The following is a 21,832-nucleotide window of genomic DNA, read 5'->3' as shown; positions in this document are numbered from 1 at the left end:
ATATACACAGGACCTCCTCCACCAATACATAGTTCATATGTCATATGCATATTATACAGAATTTATATATGTACCAGGGCTTTTCTTTTGGGCCACCGACCATGAAAGGTTCAGGCTTTTGATGCTGATCGGCTCTACCTCTTTAAGAGACAGACCCCGCCCCCTGACAATACTCAGGGCATGCGCAAGAAAACGTGCTACATCATCACCACGTCACCGGTCACCCATGATGACTCTGGACATGCGTGGACCCTCAGTGTGCAGGTCTTCCCTTTAAAAACTCCAACCTCTCTCTCTCTGTCTCTCTGTCTCTCTCTCTCTCTCTCTCTCTCTCTCTCTCTCTCTCTCTCTCTCCTTTCTCTGTTTCTTCTTGGCTCTCTATGGCCACCGGCCATGCCAGTCAGCCATTACCGCTGTTCCTCTTCTCTCTCGGTCTCCCTACTCTGCCGGGCTATATAATAAACTAGTCAACATGTCTCATTTTAAAGCTTTCTCTTTTCCTTTTTTTTTAAAATAAAAACCTAACAGACCAGCTCCCAAATTATGACATGAGATTCTTATTAGTCATGAATGCTTGGCCTAGCTTAGGCTCATTTTTGGTGAGCCCTTTTAACTTTAATTAACCTGTTTCTCTTTATCAACCTTTTGCCTTGCGCCTTTTTCCTTTTCTTCTGTATATCTTACTTTCACTGCTTCTTTTGTCTGGCTGGCTGGTGGCTGCCTGGCTTCTTGGCTCAGCCATGTCCCTCTCCTTATTCTCTCCTCCTTAGTCTTTCCTCTCTTTCTGCCTGCCAGCCTCTCCTAGCCTTTCTTTGTCTAGCTATTGGGTGTTCAGCTTTTTACTAGACCCATCAGGTGCCTTGGGCAGGCAAGGTGATACAATGTTACACATCTTTACATAATTAAACACACATTCTTACATCGTTACACAAATGCAGCATAAACAAATGTTAACACACCTTTACACAGTTAAAGTAATATTGCACAGCATCAGCAAATGTAACATACCTTTACATAAACAAGTGTAATACATTAAAATAATATCCCTCGATATATACATAAGATTGACTTGGAATTTTGTTGCTTATGGTATAATAGTGATATGAAGTCAACAAAGCTGGACTTGGAAATCTGAATTTGGAACCCCCACCCCCACCAGGCTAAGCAGTGGCAATAAGTTGAAGCATATGCAAACACATACAAGTACACACACTCACATACTGCCGCATTCACTTGAAACACACATGAAACTCACATGCAGTCACACAGATACACAATACAGATACACATGGGTACACACTCACCTTCAAAGCTCTGCGTACAGGTGGGCACACAGCTATACATGCCTACATGCAGATATACAGAGATAATACATAATCACACAAACACAAACTCAGACACACATTTGCTCACAGACACACATATCCATACAAGCTCACTTAACACACATTTGAAAACTTCTCTCTTTCTTTTAAACTCAGAAGAGGACCTTGCCCTGGGCTGGAAGCAACCACCCTTAAATGCAGAAATGAGGTTGAGCTCACTCTGGGGTCTAGCAGCCGGAATGCCCTCTTGCTGAGATTCAGAACAGATGAATCAACCCCACAGCAGCCCTCTGAGGACAAGGCCACAGCAGGGCTCCTTCAGTGCTACCCCACCCCCAGCTTGGTGAACAGTGGAGAACTCTGCCTGCCAGAAGGGCTGGGAGGATTTATGCAACAGACTGCACATATTTAAGTCATGGGAGCCTGTCTGCAGCTCATGGCGCATAGGCTGCTTAGTTTCACTGTAGAAGAAGACAAGCCATGTCGGTGAGTTGGGAGGGTGTCTTGCTTTTGACTTCCTTGACTCTTTGTTCTTGACATTTTTACCTACTGTATGATCAGGGTCCAGTCTTTGCTGAGGTTATAAGGTGGGCCTTCTATTGATGAGTGCCCTCATCTGACCCAGAGGTGAGGGGGTCTCTAGGATTTCAGTGGGATTGAAGGGCCCGGCCCAAAGGATCTTCTGGAAAGCAGGGGATTCTGTGTCAGGTTCTGCCCAACCAGGCTGCTGGTGTGAAGACAAGGCTCAACTTGTTTTGGATTTCTTTTCTTATGAATCTGGTACCCTCCTAGTGAGCCAACAAATTGCTGTATATAAAGCAAAACTTTTTCATGACTAAATAATGGTCAGCAAAACTTTCTTTAGTTCAGGCGTCTGGTTTATGCTATTTCTTTTTTTTAATAGCTGAAGCATTATAAAACCAATATGTGTGAAATAACCTAAACACTCCCATTTTACCTGTTCTTACAGTAAGTCACTCTCAGGTGGGTGGGGAAAGATCTTGACTAAGGATGTGTTGCTGTCCTTGGCTTCCAGTGCTTTAGATCAATTGTGCTTGTTTGTTATTTAGGCAAATAACCCCCCTCAGATTATAGGACAATAAATAATCATACATGTTTTTATGCTGTCAAATGAAAAATGTAATATCCAATTTAGAATAAAATTTTAAAGGTTTGTACACTAAAATATCATTACTTTAAAAACTCAAAATTATTGTCTATAATTTATCGATTACTAATTCATTTAATCCTGTCTTCTCAATGTATATCCTTTGCTGGAAGATCTTCTCCAAATCACTTAGGCTTCCCAGGTGCCACTGTTTCTTCATGCGCCTATACTGGCCTCTCTCTGCCTACTTCCTGTCTGCCCATTGGAGGTTGTGGGACTTGCAGAATCATCACACGAGGCTGCATCTTAGCGCTCACTGTGAGTCTTGTCAGTCACGTGGCTCCCTCTCTCATCGTGAGTGTCTTTCTCTGGGTCCCTTCTCATTGCTGTTCCTCAGTTCAGGGCACTCCTGTGCACCGTAACCCATCACCCCCTCCGCCCCCCAAATCTGTGTATTAAGTTTACCAATAAAATCTCTGGTGCAGGGATTAGCCTTCTGCAACACAGACCGGCACTGCAATGTATATTCTATGCCCCCAGCCTCCATAGGCATGCTGTATTTCCCGTGCAGAGTCCATCCAATTGTAGCCCCACCTCCCTCATTTCCATCATTTCTGATGGTTCCTTAGTCCTTGTGTGTCTTTCATGGCCTTAGCACATTTTTTTTCACTTACTTATTTATCTGTGTTGGGGTGACTATGTGCCAGGGTACACATGTGGAAGCCAGAGGACAAATGCAGGAGTTGGTTTTCTCCTCCCACTTTATGGATCCACAAGATCAAACTCAGTTTATTTGGCTTGGTGGCAAGTTCCTTAACCCACTGAGCTATCTGTGGCCGACCTTGGCACTTTTAAAGAGCACTAACTAGTTTTTTGTTTTGTTTTGTTTTTTTAATAGGCCATCTCCTCAGTGTAAGTATGTCCAAAGGTTTTTTGTTAACTACGTTATAGTTATGTATTTGGGGCAAGTACTGCATAGAAGCCCACACCAGAGATCCTGGTGTCACTAGGTATTATTATTGCCCATGTTCCCTTTCGCTACTTGTGTTTCTACTGGCTTTCATCGTTCAAATGTTCCTATCGCTGTTTGCGATTACTACTGGGGGCAAGATACACTGACATTATATGGCTAATCCCCAATCACAGGGCTAGCTAGCTTCCATCAGTGAATCATTGCTGTGGAATATTATTTTAACTGTGTTAAATAAAGTAAAGGTGTGTTACATTTGCCGCTTTTTTTTTTTTTTTTTTTTTTTTTGGTTTTCGAGACAGGGTTTTTCTGTGTAGCTTTGGAGCCTATCCTGGCACTCACTCTGGAGACCAGGCTGGCCTCGAACTCACAGAGATCTGCCTGCCTCTGCCTCCCGAGTGCTGGGATTAAAGGCGTGCGCCACCAACACCCGGAACATTTGCTGCTTTTGTGTTACATTCTGTGTTACATTGCTGCTGCTTTTGTCAATGCTGCAAAGACCTGTTCCGCATGTTTGATTAAATCAAATTAACCTGGGGTCAGGAGGCTGAGTCAGCAATTAGCTGACAGGAAGTGATAGGGAGGAATTAAGTGTAGTGAGGGTTCTTTAGTTGAGGGGGGGACAGGCTGAGCAGAAGGACCCACCCCCACCCCATCACTGGCTTTTTCCAGGAGCCCAAGGAGAGCTTAGCTATTTGCTATTCACCTCTCTGAGCCAGCAGGATTTCACCTCAACCTTGAATCCCTCTATAGAATGGTAGAGATTTAGATAAAATTTCCTTTTTGGTTTTTTTTTTTTAACTTATTTATTAGTTCTAGTTAGGGAACAAGTAAGTCCCTTCTCCCTCTCCCTCCCCTCACCCCATCCCTCCTCCCCCACGCCCAGCCTACCTCCCACCCCATCCACCCACCACTCCCCAGGCAGGGTAGGACCCTCAAAGGGGGCTCTGCAAAGTCCACCAAATCTTCCTGTGGTGGTCCTGGGCCCTTCCCCATGTGTCCAGGGCCAGAGTGTAACCCTTCACGTGGGATGGGCTCTCAAAGTCCCTTCTTGCACCAGGGAAAAATACTAATCCACTACCAGAGGCTCCCTGGAGTGCAGAGGCCTCCTTATTGACATCCATGTTCAGGGGTCTGGATCAGTCTTGTACTGGCCTCCCGGACAGCATCTGGGGTCCATGTGCTCTCCCTTGTTCAGGCCAATTGTTCCTGTGGGTTTCTCCAACCTGGTACAGACCCCTTCGCTCTTGATTCCTCCCTTTCTTCAACTAAATTCCCGATTTCAGCTCAGTGTATATCTGTGGATGTCTGTCTCTGCTTCCATCAGCCACTGGATGAGGGCTCTAGGATGGCATAAAGAGAAGTCATCAATCTCATTTTAGGGGAAGGGCTTTTAGGTTATCCTCTCCACCATTGCCTGGATTGTCAGATCGTGTCATCCTTGTAGGTCTCTGGAGATTTCTCTGGTTCCAGATCTCTTCTCGGACCTATAGTGTCTCCCTCTGATATGGTATTTCTCATCCTGCTCTCTCTCAGAGCCTGTGACTGAGGGAACAGAATTCCCACATAGCTGAGGCCAGTGCTGCTCAACTGCTGCTGGTAGCTTCAGAGTTGTAAATGCCGGTTGGGACAGCAGTTGCTTAAGGAGGAGCCGCTGCATTGAATTCAAAACAACGAATAAAGTGGACATAAAGTGGTGATTTTCTAATTCCCTAATTCTTGCAGCATTTACTAGTTAGAAAGCATCTGTAAGGAAGTATTATCTCTTTCCTGTCTGATATTTTTGTTGAATATGGGTATTTTCTCATGGAGGATATGGAACATGTACTCACTCAATTGTGTATTTGTACGGACTCACAGATTCTGACTTTGTTCTCTGGGATATAACTCAATAATATGATTATTAATTTTTTTGGTTGAATTGCTTCTGGTTTGGCCACTGGTTGCTCCTTGATGGCATCTCTGGTGTCTGTTAACATCGGATCCTTCTTGAACTTCCTGACTTTTGGCTTGTGAGGATGCTCTGGGCACTTTATATTACTTTTTTTTTTTCCTGCCCTTGCCCTGTAATTAACCACTTCTTTATCAGCTTTGAGCTCTTTTGGTTCTAATGTGATATTTAAATGCCAAAAATTAGACCTTTGTTGTGTTCATTGACATTCAGAGTTCATTGCTTCAAAGGCCCTTTAAACAGAGGAAATAAGTTCACGTATACTAAACAATGTATATGTATATATCATCTCTCTATCAATCATCATGTTTATATTAAAAATTCATAGGTTCATATTGATAGCTCCTATATATTACATACTACAAGATTAAGTCTTCACTTTTTCTTTTACTAATTTGCAAGCCTTTTAAACATTACTATAGAATAACAACCATTGTTGCTATTCCATCCTGCCCAGCAGTTTAGCTTCCTGTTGTAATGGTTAAATATGTATCCACCCATTTCTTTTGTAGCTACTGTTAGATTTTTCTTTTAAGGGCTTGGAGTTACAATATCATAGAATTAATCTTATCATGCAGGTATCTGGCACATTTTGAAGAGCATAAAATGTGAAAGTATTTGCATGGTTTTCTCAAAAACTGTTTCATAGCCATTTGGCCCTAAAGTCACACTCGTAACACAATGATGAAGAGAAACAGAAAAGTGACACACTATAACATTTTTGCTTCCCTCTCAAATCCCTTTGTAACCAAGCTACCAACAGCACCAGCACTACCATGTAATGGACAAGACTTTTAACTCCCTCTCGTGATGGCAGAAGCCACCTGGGTAAACCTGGCTTCTGAGGAAGAATATTTCCCTTGAAATTCAAAACAGTGAGAGCAGAATGAAATGCAGCAGGAAGCCTTTCTTCTATCACCTTAAATTTATCCTAAAAAAATTTAAAACTGAAAGTAAAAATAGTATGTCACATAAAGGGAGCTAGACTAGGAATATTTCCTAGGGACTGGGAATTTAATGTTAGGGATGAGGGTCAACGTTTTAGGAACATCTATGATGAGGTTTTTCCATATATTCTGGAGCCATAGTAATAGTGCTATCCATTGAATTGACACGAGGGAAATCTGTATGACTTACAACCCACCCAGCCAGTCCTGGGCCGTGGGCAGAAATAAAATCAGTTGTGAGAAATTGCATGTCATAACTCCTACTGAGTGTTGATGTGTGGTCAGAATTTTCAACACCACTTATGCAGGGCCAGAATCTCTAATAGAAAGCTATTCTAGTTCTGGAAGAGATTCCAAAGCAATGGGGAAGATGTCCTCAGAAAGCCTTTAACAGCCTAGGATACATATAGAACCCTCATTAGAGCAATTCCCGCTAGAGATGAACTCAAAGGGAAATAGTAGGTTGTTAACTTGACTACATCAAGAATCAATTAAAACCCGAACTGCTAGGTACTCCTTTCAGGGATTTTCTTCTCTCTCTCTCTCTCTCTCTCTCTCTCTCTCTCTCTCTCTCTCTCGGTTTTTCAAGACAGGGTTTCTCTGTGTTACAGCTCTAGCTGTCCTGGAACTCACTCTGTAGACCAGGCTGGTCTCCAACTCACAGAAATCCACCTGTCTCTGCCTCCTAGTGCTGGGATCAAAGGCATGAGCCACCAACACTTAGCCTTTCAATTAGATTAGTTGCAGCAAGAAGACCTGCCCTACATCTGAGCCATACCTGGTTGCAGCCAACATAAAAAGCATGCTTGCTTGCCCTCACTCTTGTTGGCAAGTGTATCTATCCTGTTGCTGTGCCTGGTATTAACTCCAGCTTCCTCAGGATTTAAATGCAGTCTGAAGACCAGCAACTCTTCAGAAATCCACCAGGATTCTAGTACCAGATTGGGACTGCAGAGACATCCAGCATTATGAACTGAACAACTGTCAGATTCTCAGCCTTTCCATCCCGAGCCAGCCATTTTTTTGGGTTAACAAGACCACAGCCTACAGGTGTCTAATAAATCATATATATGTGGAAACTGGGGTCACTGAAATAATAATCCATTGGTTGAACAATAATTTAGATGTAGCTAAAGAGAGAACTAATTAGCTGGAAAGTTGAAGAAAGCATATTTGTAGTAAGAGATGCTGAGCCAAAATTCCTTCCCAGTGGAAACCATAAAGCAAATTCTACTTCCTCCTCCCATCGACAAATGGAGAAACAATTCCACCCAAGTTCGCTCTGAGAAACCAATGAGTTTATTGGGTTTCCTTGAAGATCTCTATTTAAAATCCAAATTACAAATATCTGTAAATGTGGTGACAACAACAACAACAACAACAACAACAACAACAACAACAACAAAAGAATAAAGACAAAATATTCAACTAAAAAGATTATAGATGATGGGAATAAAGAAAACTTGATCCCATAAAAAGGAGGAAAAGAGGGCTAAAGAACAGAAAAAGTCCAGGTCACTGCTTCCTGTCTGCTGTGAGGTAGGAACAGCTTTCTCCTGCCGTACACTCTTGCAGCCATTACACTCTACTCTAGTGCATGGAGTCTAGTGAACACTCTGAAGATGATGGTGAGGATAAGCTGGCCTGGAAAGACAGGCTTCTAGATTACCTGATGCCATTGCCTCTGTCTTCCTCGTGACTGCCCTGCTCTCTACTGCCTTTGGGGTCATTGTATATCAGATCACAGCTGCAGCTTCTTTGTCTCTTAGTGTGTCTCCAGTGTCTGGGTAACAGTGATAGCTGAAGGGACCAGCTCCCCATTTCGGCAGCCACAACAGCTGAACACATGCTTGTCTGACCTTGCTTTAGTCACTAGGAGGTCAGATGCCTGCCTCGTGGCAAGTAACCAATCAGAAGTTAGCTGGTGGTGTTATGCTTTACGGCTCTGGGTGTGCTTTACGGACAAGTACACAGCAATGACGGGCAGAGCATAACAACCACCTTGGGAGAGCCTATGGGCCATAACAACCAGTTGACCAGTCAACACAGGGCAAGCCCTCCAAGCCTGGAGGCACACCAATCCTGAGCCTGTTCGTACCCCTAGACACTCCTCTTATGCTGCCCTATAAGATCTCTATGCAGACGCTTTGAGCTGTCTTTCCTAGCTGTCCACCATGGTGGGTGGATGAAAGACCCCAGCTAACATGGGGTTAGCTCGTTAAACAACTATAATAAAGCCTCGTGCAGTTTGCATCAAACTTTCGAATCTGCCTGGTGATTGGGGTGACCACGGTCCTGGGCTGAGATCCTGGAGGCTTGAGCTTCCGGGGGTCTTACAATAGCAACCACAGTTACCACTGACCTTGTGGTCATCTGTCTTAGTCCATATAATATTGACCAAGACAACTATTATAAGAGAAAGTATTTAATTGGGGGCCTGTGTACAGTCTCAGAGGTTTAGTCATCATGGTGGGGAACTTGATGGTACCCAGGCAGATGCTGGAGCAGTAGTGGAGAACTACATCCTGACCCATAAGCTGAAAGAAAAAGACTGAACCTGTATGGGCTTTTGAAACCTCAAGGCCCACCCCCAGTGACACACTTCCTCTAATAAGGTCACACACATTCTAATAAGGCCACATCTCCTAATCCTTTTAATCCTTTCAAATAGTGCCACTCCCAGATCACTAAGCATTCAAATACATGAGCCTATGGGGCCATTTTTATTCAAACTCTCCCCATATGGTGCTGTGGACAGGCAGCTCAAAACTAAGGTTTACAAAAAGAATATGATAGATGAGTGCTTGATCCTTGGTGCTTCCTTGCTAAAGCCTGTTAGCATCTGCCCTCCTGCTTCTATGTAAGTGTATTTCAAAGTGAAGCTATGTGCTTGTGTTCATTGGTTACTTCGTGGAAGAGTGTGCTTTGGGATCTACCTCACAGGGCTCTGCATTCATCTCAGCTTTGTAAAGAAGGGGAAGCAAGCATCCAATAACAGTGTCTTTGAGACTGGAGTCCCCATGCAGTGAACCTCTCTATGCCTTTGCTGTAAGGGGTTTGTTTAGCTGTGCCAACTTTGAGCAGATTTTCATGGGCCTTGGTTATTTACTCTTCTATCTACTCTCCAGTCTTTCCCCTTGGGACAAGGCCTCTCCCATTAGCTTTATTTGCTGATTTGACCTGGGGTGTTTGTGCTTCAGGATTCCCCACTTGCTTAACTACACATAGGCAGTAAGTGGCAGAACCAGAAGTTAGACCTCAAACCTCAAAGTACAAAATATTTAACACTATTCCTTCTCCTAGTGAATAAGTGGAAGGAAACTCAGTAGAGTGGAAAGATGGATATGAGAGTTTGAAGCATAAGAGAATCACTTAGGAAACTCCCTAGGGAGAAAATGTGGTGTTTGCAGTTTGGGAAGGGGAAGGAGGAATAGTTGGCAAGGGAGAGGGTGGGCTGCTGGTTCTGGAGCATTTCTCCAGCCCCCATGGTGTATTTCATAAAAGGATGGACCAACATGTTTTGCATTGAAATGCAAGGTAACACTGATCCCCAGTTCTTAAAAGAAATGACAAGAACAAGCTATAATTAATTTGTAGATCTGAGAAAACTGCAACCTCTTCCATCTTTCCCTTCTGTTTCTTTGGGGGCCGCTTTCAGCCAGTCAGGAGTCACAGAGTGAGGGAATGACACAAGAGACCAGGGTGACTCTAACCGGGGAGACTAACTCTCTTGAAGATCACTTGCATGATAGGCCATTCTGAGCTGTGACTGACAGAGAACCCCATGGGGTTAGTGGAAGATCTCTGCTCTGCTGGGAATTTCGTGTGCCCTGATGGCCCAGCCCACCCAGATAGAAGCTTGGTTAAGGGGCTGGAGAGATGGCTCAGCATCCCCACACCCACACGGCAGCTCAAAACTGTTTGTAACTCCAATTCCAGGGGCTCCAGCATCCTCACAAAGACATATATGCAGGCAAAACACCAATGCACATAAAATAAAAATGAATTATTTTTTAAAAAGGAGCTTGGTTAGTAACTTTTAAAAAAGTTCATGGTAAACATAAAACACAGAAGATGATAAAGTGAGTCCACATCTATAATTTGATGAATGTAAATGGATTGAACAAATACACTTCAGGACAGAAATAATTGAAGTGTGTGTGTGTGTGTGTGTGTGTGTGTGTGTGTGTGTGTGTGTTCTAAAGCTGGGACTAGAGAGATAACTCAGTGCTTGCTGTTCAAGACTGAGGACTTAAGTTCAGATCCCCAGAATGCATGTAAAAGCCTGGTGCAGCCGCATGAGTGTGTGAGCATGTGTAATCCCAATGCTTCTACTGTAGATGGGAAGCCGGGAGCTCTCTGGGAGGTAAGGACCAATACCTGAAGCTGTCCTCTCTCCTCCACATGGGCTCCACGGCAAATGCATGCCTGCATTTATACACAGACAGGAGCACTCTCCTACATATGCAACACTCTCCTACACACACACACACACACACACACACACACACACACACACACACACACGCACGCACACATGCACTCGAACTTTAAAAACAAAGCAAAACATGATCAGTTAGTTGTAAGAAGCACACTAATAGGGCTAAACTAAAAGGAAGGTGATATGTGAGCACTATTGTCAGAAAAAAATACAATATAAGAAGAGCACTAACAGAATGAAAAATGAGTAATTATTAACAAAAGAAACACTCCAACAAGAAGTGATGGGTTTGTATGCTTCTGAATTTTCTCTTTTTTCCTCTATTTTTCTTTCATGGAATATGTTCAGTAAGTTGTGTAGGTATCTTCAGCAATAGGACCTACCATCAATTTGTAGTGAGCAACCAATAGCCTGGGTCATTTGGGGGAATCCCATAGGGCCTCTTTGGCCAACAGCTCAATTAGTTATAATTAATCCCTAGCACTAGAAGCTTCATTTGGTGACAAGAGATGTCTAGTTGGGGCTCTCCTCCCCTCCCCCCACATGTATTTATTTTCTACTATACTAAGTTTCCATATGGCCCCTCAAATGGATCTTAATTTTAGTTGTCCCTCCCCATATTCCCTCTCTGTTTGATCCTCCAATTCCTGTCCATGCCTGCATCTGTCCATAACTATCCCCTTCTTAGGGAGATCCATCTCTCCCCATTCCTTTAATCTCTGTGGTTATACAGACTGTAACTTGTTTATAGAAGACTTAGCAGCTAACAGCCACATATAAATGCATATATACTGTACTTGTCTTTCTGGGTCTGAGTTGTCTCACTCAGGATGATTTTTTTCTAGCTCCACCCATTTACCTGTGAATTTCATTTTTAATGGCTAAGGAGTATCCCACCATGTAAAAGCACCATATTTTTTTTATCCATTCATCCACTGACAGACATCTAGGCTGTTTCCATTCTGGCTGTTATAAATAGAGCAGAAATGGACATTGTTGAGCAACTGTCTCTGTAGTGAGATGAAATGTCCTTTGAGTATATGGTATGGCTTGGGTAGAACTACTCCCAGTTTCCTGAGGAACATCCATACTGATTTCCATAGTTGCTCTACAAGTTTGCACTCCATTCAGCAATGAATAAGAAGTGTTCCTCTTTCCCCACATCTTCACCAGCATGAGCTGTCACTTGCGTTATTGATCTTAGTCATTCTGACTGGTGCAAGATGAAATCTCAAAGCGGTTTGATTTGCATTTATCTTATGACTAATGATGTTGACCATTTTGTTAAGTACTGTTCAGCTATTTTGAGATTCCTCTTTTGAGAATTATCTGTTTAGATATGTACCCTATTTTTTAAATTGGGTTATTTGTTTTCTTGATGTTCAGTTTTTTTTAATTCTTTATATATTTTAGATATTAATCCTCTACAAATCCTCAGATTTGTAGTCAGTAAAATTCTTTTCCCATTTTGTAGCCTGCTGCCTTGTCCAAAGGATAGCATCCTTTGCCATGCAGAAGCTTATTGATTTCATGAGTTCCTATTTATTAATTGTTCTTTTCAGTACCTGTGCTAATGGTGTTTTGTTCAGAAAGTCTCCTCCTGTACCAATGAGTTCAAGACTGTTCCCCACTTTCTATTCTATCAGACTCAGTGTATTTGGTCATATGTTGAGGCCTTCGATTCATTTGGAGTTGAGTTTTTGTAGGGTTATAAGTTTGGATCATTTGCATTCTTTACATTTCGCCATCCAGTTCTATCAGCACCATTTGTTGAAGATGCTGGCGGTTTTCCCCCAGTGTGTATTTCTGGCTTCTTTATCAAAAATCAGGTGCCCAAAGGAGTGTAAACTTATTTTTGGTTCAACTGGATTCCATTGATCAATGTGTCTTTCTGTGCCATGCTGTTTTTATTACAATAGCTCTGTAGTACAACTTGAGATGGAGGATGGTGACACCTCCATAAGTTATTTTACTATTCAGGATTTGTTTTAGCTATCCTGACCCCCCTCTATCTATTTCTCTCTCTCTCTCTCTCTCTCTCTCTCTCTCTCTCTCTCTCTCTCTCTCTCTGTGCATGTGTCTCTCTTTCTGTCTCTCCTCTCTCTCTCACTCTCTCTCTCTTTCTCTCTCTCTCTCTCTCTGTGTGTGCATGTGTGTGTGTTTCCATATCAAGCTGCAAATTGTCCTTTCAAGATCTATGAAGAAATAGGTTGGAATTTTGATGGGGATTACATTAAATCTGCAGGTTACATTTGATAGATTAAAAAAAAAAACTAAATTAACCCTACTAATCCATGAGCATGAGAGATCTTTCCATTTTCTAATACATTCTTCAATTTATTTTTTCACTATCTTAAAAATTTTATCATTCAAGTTGGTTAGAGTTACCCCAAGATATTTCATATTTTTGAGGCCATTGTGTACGGTGATGTTTTCCTTACTTTTCTCTCAGTCCATTTGTCATTCATATGTAAAAAGGCTACTGACTTTTGTATATTAATTTTGTACCCTGATACTTCAGCTGTAGGAGTTTTCTGGTGCAATTTTAAAGCCCACTTATGCATACAATCATATCATCTGCAAATAATGATACTTTGACTTCTTACATTGCTATTTGTATCCCCTTGATCGCTTTAAGATGTCTTGTTGCTCTAGCTAAGACTTCTAGTACTATATTGAATAGGTATGGAGAGAGTAAACAACCTTGTCTTGTTCCAGATTTTAATGGAAATGCTTTGAGTTTGTTTCCATTTAAGTTGATGTTGGCTATAAATGGCCTCTATTATTTGATGTATGTCCCTGGTAACCCTATCTTTCTAGGACTTTTATCATAAAGGGGTGTCGAATTTTGTCAAAGGCCTTTTCTTCATCTAAAGAGATGATTGTGTGGTTTTTGTCTTTCATCCCATTTATATGGTGTGTTACATTTTTCAATTCACATATGTTCAACCATCCCTGTGTCTCTGGGATGAAGCCTACTTGATCATGGTGGATGATTCTTTAGATGTGTTCTTGGATTTGATTTGCAGGGATTTTATTGATTATTTTTACATCTATGTTCATAAGGGAAATTGGTCTGTAGTTCTCTTTCTTTGTTGGGCCTTTATGTGGTTTAGGAATCAGGGTAACTGTGGCCTCATAAAAAGAATTGGGCAATGTTCCCATACTTTTAAAGCAATCTTCAAAGTACACAGAGTCTGAAGGGACATGATTACAATGGGAGCCAACAAGCTCTCTGTGGTAGCAGAAAGCTCATGAGCATATGAGGCACAGTTAGTTGTTTTAGTCTGTTCTGTTTTCCTGAGTTGGGATCTATGTTGCTATATAGTCGGCTAGCCTCAAAATCATGATCCTCCTGCCTTAACCTTCCAAGTGCTAGGGTTACAGTTTTGTGTTACCACTCCTGGATAGATATCTTCTTTCTTACTAGATAACAGTGTTTGGAGGGAGAATCAAATTACCCCCAGGAAAACCTTATTCTGACATGTGGGAGAAGTTTCTGTTTATATTTGCTGATACTGTTAAGTATCCATGCATGGCAAGATGACTTTGCAATGAACTGGTTTTATATGGATGACTCCATTCCTGGTCTGTTTTTCAATATAGATGAACCAGCATAGAGTGATGCTCAGAGGTCATGTCTTTCAGGGCATACTGTCTCCCACTTGAGAGCCTCAAAATACTATATTGACATTGTCAAAGCTGCCTTGTAGAAAAGATCAAGGGCAAGTTGCTATGACTCTGAGTGGCCCCCAACTTAGCTGAAGTCACAGTGTACAGTAATCAAACAATGGACCAAATGAATTGTGGACAGCTAATTTGGGACCAATTCCTTTTTGTATCTCCTTATCCAAAGCTCTACCCTCACCACCTTCCACTCTGTATTTCCCATTTACCTCATCCAGATTCACATTCAAATTTCTGCATGATAATATTCTGTGGATGTTTTAAAGTATTCTCTGTTAACATTGAAAGTTCTACAAACATTTCTTTTGTATTTCTTCAAAATAAAACTATATATAATGTCTTAGCCATACATAATATCTTTGGTGGGGCTCTCTCTTTGGATTTTATTGCACAATTTAAAATTTATCAGGTTCATATGGGCAAACAAAGATAATTTTTTTTTGTTCTTTGTTTCAAGTCTCTTTAATTTTACTCTTCCCATTGCCTTTGTGCTTGAGGGAAATTTACCTCTGAGCTGTTGCCATGGTAACCAGACAGCTGCCTTAGTGGAACAAATCTATGACATGCAAATAAGCAAATGGGGGTGAATGTGATGTATGGTGACTATATTCGCCCTGTCTCTTATCTGCAATGTGTCATATCAGAAGCCATTGTGATATTTTAAAGGATCTTGGCAGATTTAGTCACACGAAGTTTCCATTCATACAGAAAATACCTAAATCAAGGGCTATGGCTAAGTGACACATGTGCTCACTGCCAATTCTTCAGTTAGCTATCCTGTAAGATGTCCCCATCCTGGTAACCCACACTGCATGCTGCCCCTAGCTCATTTCTATTTAGGTTCTTTGTGACTAGTGCTAACAATTGGACATCCTTTCCTCTATTAGGTTATTAAAAGCCCGTGGCTTCTATCTCTTAGTTCAAACTCTATGAGAAGCTAGCTGTGTGTCATGAAGACTCTTCGTTTGACAGTACACTAAAGTCACTGGCCAACAGTCTATGAGGACCTGAGGATTCCAGCTGTGGTCCAAGTCAACTTGGCAGCAGATTTTCTTTTGGCCATCTGTTTGCCTTCAACTTCCTAAGCAACACAGAGCCAGAACTACCCTGTAGCTGAACTGCTTTAGGATCCCAGCATACAGAAAGCAGGAGATAAGAAATGCTCTTGTTTATTAATTTGCTAATGTGTGTGTGGGGGGTGGGTAATTTGTCATGCAGCAAGTAATGTAATATTCACTTTGTTTGGAAGATCCTCCTGGCTCCCACTAAGCCTGCCATTTCTCTCTCACCAGGCTTATGTCTCCTTGAATTTTGACTTAGTTTGCTTGGACTTACCATGCTTGGCATACGGCACATTCTCAGTAACCACACCCGAGTGGCTGACTTGCTTGTCATTGTAGAACCTGATCTTTCGAGAGCAGAAAACACAGTCCATGTGACTGACTCCCCTGAGCATATATTAGGCTCTGTCAGGAGCTTTTCAGAGTGGGGTCTTCACATCATCTAATTGCCCATTTGCCTTTGTTTCTTAATGTTTAATAAAAAGGAATGAATTATTAATGCACACAACATGGGAGAATCTTAAAATAACTGTGCTGAGTGAAAGAATTCACACAAAATTATTACTAAGTTCATCTGAATAGAGTTTCAGATAAGGCAAACTAGTTCATAGTGAGGAAAGATCAATGGTTACTGGGGCAAGTGATCGGGAGGATGTTAATGGCTGGATAGCTGGAGAGATTACAACAGGCTCTGAGGAAAATGATTGTGTTCATTCAAGTAGCAATTAAATACCAAGGTCAGAATTCCAGTCAGCTATCACTGTCACATTAAATACCTGAGGTGGTCAGATAAAAAGGAAGAATGTTTACTTTGGCTCAGGAATTCAGAGGTCTCAGTCCATGGTCACTAGTCCTGGTGCTTCTGTTTGTAGTGGCTCGGTGCATCACAGAAGAGGGGTTCTGTTCACTCTTGCTTCCTTGGAAGAAGTAGAGACAAAAGGGGTCAGGTCCCATGAGTCCCTTCTTCGGCCATGACTGAATGTTAACAGGCCCAGTCTTGTGCAGGCTTTACACATGCAACCATGCATGTTGTGAGTTCATGAGTGCACTGGTCATGTCATGACCAAAATACAGTATCTCATAGCCCTCCTCCCCATTTCCCAGCTCTTGCGTTCTGACTGCGTAATTCACATAGAAGAATTTCTTTTCTTTTCTTTTTTTTTTCACAGTGTGAAGGCGGGAGATCCACGATGGGGCAGCTGTATCTGCTGAGTGTTTGGTGAAGCCTGGGGCATGAGAAGCGGAGGGAGCAGGCACTCATGGAGACAAATACTCAGAATAACGGAGCTTCAGAACAACCTTGTCAAGGACTAATGCAGTCCCAGGAGAGGGAGAGCTCACCCACTCCCAAGATGGAAGCAATCTATTCACGGTGATGCCATCTCCATAAATCAAACACCTCCCACTCTCCACGCTAACTGACAAGGCAGGAGGCCCCAGCATGAGTTTTGATGGGAATAAACCATATTCAAATGATACAGCTATTACTTATAAAAATCCTCAAAAGCATCAACAAAAATATAGGTTTTTGCAGTGGAATGATTAGTTCAGACTCATGCTTAAGTGCTCAGCTTTTGATGAAATGGAGAATTACCTGCCAGTCTCCCTCTTCATGCAAAGGGTTTGTGTTGTACCTCACAAAATGGGACTGCTCGGCTGCTTAACAACAAACGTGCTCAGCTCTAAGGTCTTTCCAGCAGATGGACCTCAAGTGTGAACTACCTCTTGCAGGTGCTTGTGTTAGAGGCGTGTCCAGAGTGGCCCCAAAGCCTCCACAGCTGTGCCACCTCATCAGGGGGCCCTATGCCCTCAGATTCTCTCAAGAGGGAGGAAGAAATAAAGACAGCCATCAGACTAAAAATAGTATAAATTAAAAGTGGGCAATTTCCCCTCTGTGTTTTGTTGAAATATTTCTCTTTCTCTCAATATAAGTGATTGTCTGGATCTGCAGCCTACCACACTCACAGATTCAATGAACATGAGATAAAAGCATTCCAAATCAAACCAAATCTTTACTGAGCTTGTACAGGCTCTTCCTGTGTTACTCCCTAAGCAGTACATTATGGTAACTATTCACATGTCTCATTGTATTGGAGGACATCGTTAAGTCAGAAATGGTTCATGTGTACAGGATAGGCATAGGTTACATGCAGCAACTATACCACTTTATATTAAAGATTTAAGTAGTTTTGGTGTTCAAGGAAGACCCTACATGCACCTCCCTCCAGTAAATAACAAGGGATTATTGGATCCTCTTTTTATTTTTTCAGGTTTTAACTTTCCAGGCACCTGTGATAGTTTAATTCCTCCACATGGGTGAAGTCAGGAATACCTAGGGCATACCTTTGGGTGTTTCTGTGAGAGTGTTTCTGAGAGGATTAGCTGTGGGACAGAAGCTCTACCTTGAATGTGGGCTGCACCATTGCTTGGACTAGGGTCCATAACAGAATAAATATGGAAAAAATGAGAACACCAGCTGAGTCGTGGCCTGAACCTTTCTCTGCTTCCTGATTATGCCATGAACTAGGCCACTTCAGTATCAATCCTTCCCTATTGTGATGGACTGGACCCTCTCAAACCTTAAGCCAAAACAAAGGCTCTTTCCATATGTTACTTTTGGCCAGTATTTGGTCATAGGAGCAAAAAAGTAAGGATTGTAGCACCTTTTCCTGCTCCTGGTAAAACTACTCCTTTACTAACAAGTAACTTGGATGAATGGACACCCTAAACTTTAGTTTTCTAATCTGCAAAGTGGATATGAGTTCAAGCTTGAGGTTATGAGAACAAGATTATTTAATTCAACTAAAGCAGGTTTAGCCTAGAACCCAGTATTTAGGGCACAATACGTACTTAATGAATGTCAAATGTAATGTGATGAGCAACATTTGTGGCATTGACTACAGTAAAGTGCCATTACAGAAACAGACAAACTTCACATCTTCCAGTAGTAGATTTTGGAATCTTACCTGTTAAATTGTCACAATCAGTGGCCAACTTGACATACAGTATTTTTTTCCCCAGTAAAAATAAGGAGGATTTGTTGGTTGTGTTATTTGTTGAAAAACTCCAAGTCCTTGTCAACTATCTCTTCTTTGAGGGGAATTTTAAAAATAATGCCTAATGGTCATGTCAGCAATAATTTGATATCTCAGTGTTTGAATAGATTGTATAAAAATATAATGTTTACATTGCATGTAAATAGATTTAAAAGTTTTTAGATTTGTTTTATATTTTGCATATAAATGCTTTGCTTGCGAGAATGTATATGTACCACTCGTTTGCCTGATGCCAAGAGAAGTCAGAAGAGGGCTTCATAGTCACTGGAACTGGAGCTATGGATGGTTATGAACCATCATGTGGGTGCTGGGAATTGATTCTAGGTCCTCTGCAAGAGCAACAAGGGCTCTTAACCACTAAGCAATCTCTCTAGCCCCATAATGAATTTAATACAATTAGTTGCATATAAAATAATGACATATTTATAACATTTAAGTATATCTTTATATAGCATTAGATAAAATATGTGTTGGGCCTGGTGGGATACTCACAGCTTCTTGGGAGTTACATGAGAAAGGAAGACCAAAAATTCAAGGCCAAGATTAGCAAGGTGGCTAGTGGGTTTAATCCCTGAATCCCACATGGTAGAGGTAGAGAACTGACTTCTGCAAATGGCCTTTTGATGTCCACATGTATACTGTGGCATGCATACATGAAAGAAGGAAGGAGGGAGGGAGGAAGGAAGGCGAGGGAGGAGGAGGATGGAGGGAGAGAGAGAGAGAGAGGGAGAGAGAGAGAGAGAGAGAGAGAGAGAGAGAGAGAGAGAGAGAGAGCTTGGGCAACTTGTAAAATTTCAAAAAATAAAATGTAAAAATAAGGCTGGTGTTACATCATGTACAAGGTCCTAAGGGCAATCCTCAGTAAACACACACACACACACACACACACACACACACACACCCTGAATTCATCACTACTTCATTTACCTTTTAATCCTATTAAAGGTCCATTAACTTCATGGGGCTGATTTTTGTTGCTGTTTTTCTCTTAATCCCACAAAGATGCAATGTGATATCCAACCCAGCTTCCTCTCTTTCCAGATCCCCTAGAGTGCCGTCACTGGGGCGTTGGCTGGATCCCCAGGCTCAGACTCACTCTTGGCGTCAGGCCCAGCATCCTAGCTCCTGTCAAATGTTTTGTTCAAAGGCACAGACTTTTAGACATAAGATGAAGGGAAATCTCCGAGACTTTCACTTAAGACCTCCTTTGGACCGATAGGGGGAGCAGTGGTGAAACATGGCTGCAAATGAACACTTCACCACGTTTGTTGAGTCCAGGGACTATGGGGAGCCTCAGATTTCTAACGAATGATTTCTGCCCCCATCCAATGGGATAGGCTCTTTAAAGAGAATATATTTAAAGAAAAACTTGGCTGCCTTATAAACTAAAGAAAATAACAGGGAAACGGACCTTTCTTTTAAAAGTTTTTTTTTTTTAATTTATTCAAACCATGTGCATGTTAACACAGTGTCCTCAGAGGCCAGAAGAGGACTCCAGAGTTCCTGGAGCTGTAGTTAGAGGTGGTTTTGAATTACCCAGTGAGGGCACTGGGATCTGAACTCAGGTCCTCTACAAAAGAATGCATTCTTAACCACCGGATCATTTCTCCAGCTCCCAGAGAGAATTTTCTAGTTCAAAACCTAATAATTGGGATGAGAAAGGAGGAAAAAAAGTTAGACGTACCCTGAAGAATGAAACTAAGCATGAATGAAGATTAAATGCAATGTGGGATCCTAGGCTGATCTTGAAATGACAGGGAGAAAATGATGAGAGCTAAATAGCCTGGTGTGCGGTTGGTACTAATGCACCAATATTCATGTCTTAGCTTTCCTGAATGTGCACGAGGGTCAGGAGACTCAGCCAAGCAGGACGCATCTGCACTGCTTAAAATAAGAACAGAACAGTGGAGGGCACTGTTACTGTGAGTAGCTAGGCAGACATGAGCAGGAATGAGACGGTGCCCTGTACAACTACCCCTTCAGTGGTTAGGTTCATCTTGACCCAGTAGACAAAGAATAGGATGTGAGGTAACCAAGGAAACTGCAGCTGTATCTTGGTAGCTTTGTTTCCTGATGGTTAAAGTGCTCCTTTGTGGATTGGCATCTTTGAAGCTGCAGTTAGCCTCCACCCCCTTTATTAGAAAATAAGACACTTTCCCTTACACATACACACACACACACACACACACACACACACAATGCCACCAGTAAACATCCAGATAAGCAGGAAGAGGGAAAAAGACACACACACAAATCTGGGGGCATTTTTGAACCCAGATCAGGCACAGTAGGATGAAAAAAAGGTGGTACTCAAGAAGGGAAATAGTGACTTCACAAGAGAGTATGGACCACCCACATGAAACTTTTTTTTTTTTTTTGGTTTATTTTAGTAAACCAAAAGATTGTTTTATTTCAGTTTTATGGGGATGGGTGTTTTTCCTGCAATCACATGTGTGCACCACAGGGAAGACAGGACTCCCTGCAGACTGTTTTGGGATGGCATTACTAATCTGAGAAATCAGGGGAGGCTGGGGGCAGAGTAGATTGGAGTTTTAGAAGACAACTCTTCTACCTAGGCCGTCTAGGTAGACACAGTGCACCTTGAGGGCTGAGTAGGAAGATGGTTGGTGAATTTTATAGCCAGACAGCATAGATTCATCTCAAGAGAAGCTGGCCTCTGCTGTGTGGCTTCCCGTTATTTCAATCAAGGACTCAGAGGAAGCCAGTGTATCACTACAGACTGTGTTTGGCCAATTGTAATAGAAGCCCAATTAGCCAAATTGAGTCATTTTCTTTTTCCCTTCTCTTCTTTTACTTTCTTTCATAAAACAAAACAAAACAGGCCAAATCTGGTCAATACTTCTGAAAGCTTCCAAATTCTTTCTCTTTCTTCATTGTCGTCCCATGTGAGTAGTTTTTGTCATCATGGTAGTTTCACAACTACCACTTCTCTGGTAGCAAAGGGATAATGGGACTTCTTTATATCAGCCAAGTGAGAACTTCCTGGGTAAGAGAGTTCCAGTTGGCTAGAATTCTGACCCCTTGCTGCAAGAAAGATTAGAAAGTAAAAGATTAGAAAGTTTGGTTTTCATTGAGCATAATTAATTTCAGCTATACTGAGTAGATCAAGGTCTGCCTGAAGGGAAGGATGATGGGGAATGTACTGTGTATGTTTATCTTATTGATTGTTAAATAAAATACTGTTTGGCCAATGAGACAGCAAGTTAGACAGGACTAGGAGTCAAAGAGGATTCTGGGAAATGTAGTAGAGAAGTGGTGATCCAGG

At 41.9% G+C, this 21,832-nt stretch overlaps 1 long non-coding RNA gene across 1 annotated transcript; it reads left to right on the top strand.

The window, feature by feature from the left end:
- Positions 1-108: 108 nt before the first annotated feature.
- Positions 109-18,707, top strand: LOC103159766. Its single transcript, XR_003484083.2, has 3 exons — positions 109-264; positions 1,482-1,811; positions 16,660-18,707. It is a non-coding gene; the product is annotated as an uncharacterized LOC103159766 (long non-coding RNA).
- The last annotated feature ends 3,125 nt before the right edge of the window (positions 18,708-21,832 follow it).

Source organism: Cricetulus griseus, chromosome 3, assembly GCF_003668045.3.
Source record: "Cricetulus griseus strain 17A/GY chromosome 3, alternate assembly CriGri-PICRH-1.0, whole genome shotgun sequence".
In the NCBI taxonomy this organism is placed as follows: domain Eukaryota; kingdom Metazoa; phylum Chordata; class Mammalia; order Rodentia; family Cricetidae; genus Cricetulus; species Cricetulus griseus.
This window is presented reverse-complemented; position numbering and strand designations above follow the sequence as displayed.